The following is a 6,774-nucleotide window of genomic DNA, read 5'->3' as shown; positions in this document are numbered from 1 at the left end:
GGAAATAAGTCAGCGTCTCTGTGCCAATTAATTTTTAAAAAAAGAAAAGAAAAAGAAAATAAACCTTTCGACATTGTCCATGCCCACATCGTTGGGAAACACCTCAATAACAGCATACTTATGACTGTTGATAAAGGACCACCCATTGTAGTACTAAAGGGAAAATTAGGGGGTGGGGAACTTGAGAAGGGGGAGAGGAAATCCCAGAACCTAAGGAATTGTATCATAAAACGATAAAAAGAAAAAAATGATAAAAATTGAAAATAAACTTAGAGACCTGTTGACCGTCATCTTCATAAGGATCCAAGAGTGGCTAGATAGAATTCAGGAGGCTCACGCTACTGTCATTCCTTTTAGAACACTGTGTCCCTCCATGTCATCTTCCGAAATTCTAAGATATACATGATTTCTATCCATAATGGTCTCATGTTTCTCTTCTTTTGTACTCACATGCCTGTTTCTGTGACATCTGTAAAGGATTAGAACTTTTATCCAATCCAGACTGAAATCTCAGGATGGTGGGCTACGTTGGGGTGGGAGTGAGGCTGAGCATACCACAGTCATTTTCCTGCCCTTCATTCTGCTATCTTTAAACCTACTTTCCTTTTCTTTATTTTTAATATTGTTTATACGGCTGAGAGGGATGCAAGCCCGTGTGGTCTCTGATTATAGCGGGGAGGTATGGAGAAAGGTGGAAGGCGGGTGGGATACATGTTCACAGGAGAGGAGGGAGAAAGGATTGTTCCTTACTGTCAAACTACATCAGATCTGGGGATAGTAGATGGGCCTTTCCTGATGCCCTAGAGACCCTGATGCGGGAAGAGTGTTCTGAAGGTGTTACTTGAGTGGTTTCGATAGTTCTGAGACATTGTTGGTTTCATTGTTCCAGGGTTGAGAATATATTCCCAAGATCTATTTGAGGCTGACCAAGTCTACCTCAGTACATCCACATACCCAGGAACAAGCTGCAAAGCTTGGCCAGGAGAATTGTTCAACCTGTTTTGCTTTCCATCCTCTGATGAGGCAGTTGATGTCCCCTGCTGGTCTGGATGAGCTGTCTGTTAGGTCTCTGTGTAACTAGACACATTGTCCACTGCACAGGCATCAGCAACTGAGGAGGTCCTGTTCTGATACATGTACTCCAAGATCAGACTATACATTCTTTGATTCTCCCTGTGTCCAGCATCTGAGTCCAACAGTCCAGTCTGGGAGTCCCTCAAAAAACATCACCTGGGGTGACCTCAGACTTGATTCTTGTATGTACCAGCCAGAACATGGTCAGGTATGGTCTGTTACCTGCACCAGTCAATGCACTTACCAGTGGATACAGCTTGGTTAATTCAACCTCAGTTCTATATTTCACATAAACTGACGAGTGCTACAACCCAGCCCACCCAGACCACCACTCACACAGTCCTTCTGCATACCAGCAGGTGCTATGGCCTAGTTGGAGTGACCCCCAATAACTCTCACCAGGCCTGCCCCTAGCCCCAGTTTTTGCACCTGCCAATCTCTGCTATGGCTTATACCCTATCAGGCTCTCATTCACACCCACAGATGAGAGCTTAGCTCACCCAGAAACAGCCTTCACATCCTCACATATGTAAACAACACTGTCCCTTTGCCCAGCCTGGTCTGCATCCTGCCTTGGTTCTTGTGCTCACCAGCCTTGATATAGCTTAGCAGAGGCATGCCCACAGATCCACTACCAGGTATGTTCTCAGCCCTGGATCTTGCGCCTGCCACAGAACCTGGCTCTTGTGCTGAACAGTCAGAGCTGCAACCTAACAGGGAGTTCCCCAAGCTCTCTTACGAGGTCCACTCCCAGCCTTGGATGTGTGCTGTTCATTGGGGCCGCTGTGCAGACTGTCATGGCTGGTCCCTAGTCCTGGCACTCTTTAGTGGTTCTGTGGCCTAGCCTACTGGTCTGCACCTATTCTAGCTCTCACTGATGGGTGCTTTAGCCTAGCCTAGCCTAGCCTAGCCTGGCTCTCAGGTGACACAACAGTTGCCAAGGACTAGCCTGGACTGTCCCATACCCATTCAGCTCTCATCAGTACCAATGGGTGCTGGAGCCCAAAGCAGTTTGGCCTGCCCCCAGACCAGCCCATATATTCAGATGAGTGCTACAGCCTTGTCCGGGGAAGGGGGAAGTGGTCTACCCTGAGCCCTAAGTCTTGCATTTACCAGTTGGAATTGTGGCCCAGCAGGGAGTCCCCAGAGTTTCCCTGCCAAACCCATTCCCAACCCAGGTCCTCTGTATGCTGGCAAGAGCTTCAATCCAGCCTGGCATGGCTTACCCACAGTCTCAGCTCTCATTGGTGGGTGTTGCAGCCTAGTCCAGCTGCACTCACATCCTGTCCTGGCTCTTGTGCATGCCAGCAGGGGTTATGGCCTGGCCTACCCCTGTCCCACACAAGCACTGATGATTGCTATAGTCTTGCCTCACCTTGCCTGCCCCAAGTCCCAGCTCCTGTTTTCCCCTTTAAGGATCTGCGAACTAGCAGGGAGTTCCCCAAATTCCCCTATTGACTGCTCTTAACCCCAGATCTCACACAAACCAGCAGGGGCAGTTACCTTGCTTAGCATTGTGTGCCCTCAGTCCCAGCTCTTGCATGTGCCAGCAGGTACTGTGGCCTTGTCAACTCTGGCCTCCTCCCAGCCCCAGCTCCCCTAAGTGTTAGATGAATTCTATGGTCCAACCTGGATCAACCTGTCATTGCCCTGAGTACTCTGTGTAAACTGGCAGGTACTGCAGTCCCAAAAGAGGAAAGCCCACATTCCCCCCCAGATCTGTTCCTCTTGCATTCTGGTGGGTGCTGCAGCCCAATCCAACCTGGCTTATTCCCTTCTCCATCACTCATAGGCAGGCCCAACCCCAGATTTTGCAAGTACCAGCAAATGGTGGTTGATGCTATTTAGCTCAGCTCAGGGCTCCCACATGTGTAGGTGAATGCCCTGATCTGACACAGATATGACCTCAGGTTTCTCCCATATAAACCACTCCATCTCAGGATCCTCAGCCACCTGCTAATGCAGTGGCCTGGTTCATGGAAGACCACAGAAATTGTTCCTTTCCTGTCAAACACGCCCTCACTATTCCCACTCCAATACATTCTGAGACCCCTTCAATGTGCAATCTTCATCCCCTCCCCTCTTATCTTTCAAAAAGAAAAGAAAAGGGTCCCTTGTGGTGACCTAGTGGCTAAAGACCTCATCTTGCATAAACCGGGATCCCATATGGGCAGCCAGTTTGTGTCTCAGCTGCTCCACTTCCAATCCAGCTTGTGCCCTGGGAAAGCAGCGGAGGTTGGTCCAAAGCCTTTTGACCTGTGTAGGAGACCTGGAGGAAGCTCCTGGCTCCTGACTTCAGATCGGCTTAGCTTTGGCCATTGCGGCCGCTTGTGAAGTGAACCAGCCGATGGAAGATTTTTCTGTGTCTCCTTCTCTTTGTAAATATGACTTTCCAATAAAAATAAATCTCTCAAAAAAGAAAAGAAAAAACAATCCAACAAAAATAAGCAACTATGCTGGCACACTGGTATGATTAACACACAGTTAGCATTCACCAGGCCCAGAATGCCCAGCAGCTACTGGCTACTTTTCTCCCACCGGTGTGACACTTACCTAGATATAAGGCAACCTAGGCAGTTGCCTACAGCTAAGATAAACCTACTTTCCAATAATTAGCCTACAACTATCCCCCTACTTCTACCTCAGTGACAAATTTATAGCTCAACTGACTGCAGTTCAATTATGGCTATAGCTAAATTGCAAGTACTTTCCTCAAATCAAGTTTATTGGACCTTAGGAATCTCCTGCTTTTCCCATTCCAAAAAACCATATACCATCAATATTCCTTCTTTTTCACCAAAAATGCCAAGAACCATAAGTATCTTCCAAAAAATAAGTCAACATGGCACAACTGGAAGGCATAAGACTTCTGTGCTACAGATAAATGATTATTAAATACATAGATAGCAGCAACATTCGGAATTTTAAAAATGTGCTTTCTTATTTCCCATCTCTAAATTCCAGCAGGGTACATTGAATGAGTTTGAATTGTCATAGCTAACAATAAACCTATTTATGAAACTCCAGTCTTGAAACAATACTGGATAGAGCTGGCGTTTCAACATAGGAGGTAAAATCCCCACCTGTGATGCAGGCATCCCATATCAGCATTGTTTTGAGTTCCAGTTGCTTTACTTCAGGTCCTGCTCCTTGTTAACCTACCTGGGAAAGCAATGGAAGATGCTTCAAGTTCTTGGGGCCCTGTCACCTAAGTTGATACTGGAAAGAAGCTCCTGGCTCCTGGCTTCAGTTTAGCCCAGGCCTGGCTGTTGTCGCCATCTGGAGAGTGAACCAGCCGATGAAAGCTTTCTTTCTCTTTCTCTGGCTCTCCTCTCTGTAACTCTGAATTTCAAATAAATAAATAAATCTATTATATTAAAACACAGTGCTTCTTTCTTTCTCTCTGTAAATCTACCTTTCCAATAAAGGTAAATAAATAAATATTTTAAAAGAAAAACACTAATAGAAATCCTTCAATCTTGTTCCAACAGAGACCTTGCCACAATTACCATGAATAACCAACATGTCTACCAGAGAAAGGTACTAGATTTTCCAAAACTCCTTTATATTCCTATCTCAGTAATGAAGTTCTAAGTAGATTATAATATCAAAATCAAAATAACTATGAAATAGTATAATAATTATGAAGTCATATAATAATAAGGAGTAATAAATCTTTATAAACTTGGAATGAGAATTGCTTTGCTAAATAACACTCAGCATTCAAAAATCATCAAGGAAAAGATGGGAATATTTGATTACAAGACATAAAAAAATTAAGACAAATAAAGGATATGTTTGCAGCCTATGTAACCAACGCATATAGGGAGCTTAAATGACAACCCAGTAATCAGTAATCAACAATTCATAGATGAAATTCAAGTAGACAACAAACCTAAGTTGTTCTGTCTCTAAAAATTGCAAAAACAAAAACAAGAGCAGCATCCCATTACATACCTATGAAACTGGCAAATATTTAAAATTTTGACAGTTTCCATTGTTAATATGTACTCAGGGAAGGAACATTTATGCATACTTCATGGAAAAATCAATTAACCAGACCTTTTGGAAAGTAATTTAATAATGCTTTACAAAGTTATATGTTTATATATTGTTTGACATAGTAATTTGGCATCCATCAGTCTGATTGAGGAAAACTCCCTTAAACCAATTAAATTTAGCTGAGTTTAACTGAGCACAGGAAAAGAATAACAAACAACTTGTAAATCAGGCAGTTTCCAGAACCAGAGCGGGTTTTAAGACTTCTAACACACAATGTGATCAGTCCGTGTAGGAAAACAGCCATGAGGTATGGAAAACAACTTCATAGGCAGTACACCTTGTCAACCGTTGGCTAGGGTAATTGCATTGACATCATTAAATGACTTAAATTCTTAAAAACACTCTGAAAGATAAATTTCTTAAACTTTGTAAAACTTTTATTATGGTCAAGATGATATAAAAGGACCAGGCTTAGCATTCCGAAAAAAAATAGAATATTGCAGAAAGTATGTGAAAGACCCTAGATACAGATACAGATCAAGACACTGGACATCAGGTGTCAGAAGGGAGGGATTCTAACCCAGAAGATCAATGAGAGGAGCCCAGAACACTATGAGGAGTGGGGATGCAGACAAAGCCCTAGAGTCTCGCTGAGCTAGGATGATAAACAAAGCGGCCAGAGTTTTCAGGACAGCAGGGATAAGTACGCTGCAGAAGAAAGGATGGTGAAGTGAATGATGCCAAGACACGCATGCCAGGAAACCACTTGAAGCCAGAGAACTGCCCAGGACTGAGCACACTACTCGGCAAGGTTTCTCCCAGTGGCAGTGACAATTTAACCTTAGAGCTGTACTGCTCTGGCCCCTCAGAGATAACAAAACCTGAGAGCAAGATGCGCAAGGAAGAACAAACCATTCCCGAGTCACTGAACAACCTCCCAGGAAAATCTTGAGCATCTTAATAGAAATACAACATGGCCAACAGCCAAGAAGGGAAAAGTAATAATTCAGGGCCTCCAGTCAGATAGATGTGGGTAAGTCAGATTGTCCACCTAGAACATTTACTCGGCAAGAGAGGATGCCAACATCTCGGTGAAATTACATTTCTAAGCAAAATCAAACAAATTTGCAGATGCAAAGCACTGATGCTTCACCTCAAAATGCCGACACTGTCAAAAAGGTGAAAAGAAATCCATCAAGCAGAAGGAAAACAATCCGAGACGGAGACCTAGATCCACGGAACAGATAAAAGAGCATCAGGAATGGCAAACTGGCAATACGAAGTAAAGTGTCTTTGTATTACTGAAGTCAATTTCAAAAGTAATCAGCTGCTTAATGTTCTAGCATTGTTTTACCTTATACACAGTAGTATCACACCACATGATAGTTGCCTATATTAAATGACAGATGTCCAGGTGGGCTTGGGGTGGGAATGTGGTAGTGCCACTGGTTTAGCTTGTTGCTTGCAACTCCAGGACCCCTCTTATCAAACTGGCAGTTCAAGTTTTGGATGCTCTGTTTTCAATCCAGCTCCTGGCCTTGGCCTGGCACAGACTCTGCTATTGCCAGTATTTGGGAAGTGAATCAGCAGATAGAAGACGTCTCTCTCTATTTCAAGCTAAATGAAAATAAATAAAACCAGGAATAGAATATATGATTTTCTTAACCTGATAACTGGCATCAATAAGAAATCTGCAAT

This window comes from Ochotona curzoniae, unplaced genomic scaffold (assembly GCF_017591425.1).
Source record: "Ochotona curzoniae isolate NIBS_2020 unplaced genomic scaffold, NIBS_Ocur_1.0 contig_4797, whole genome shotgun sequence".
NCBI classification, from domain to species: Eukaryota; Metazoa; Chordata; class Mammalia; order Lagomorpha; family Ochotonidae; genus Ochotona; species Ochotona curzoniae.
This window is presented reverse-complemented; position numbering follows the sequence as displayed.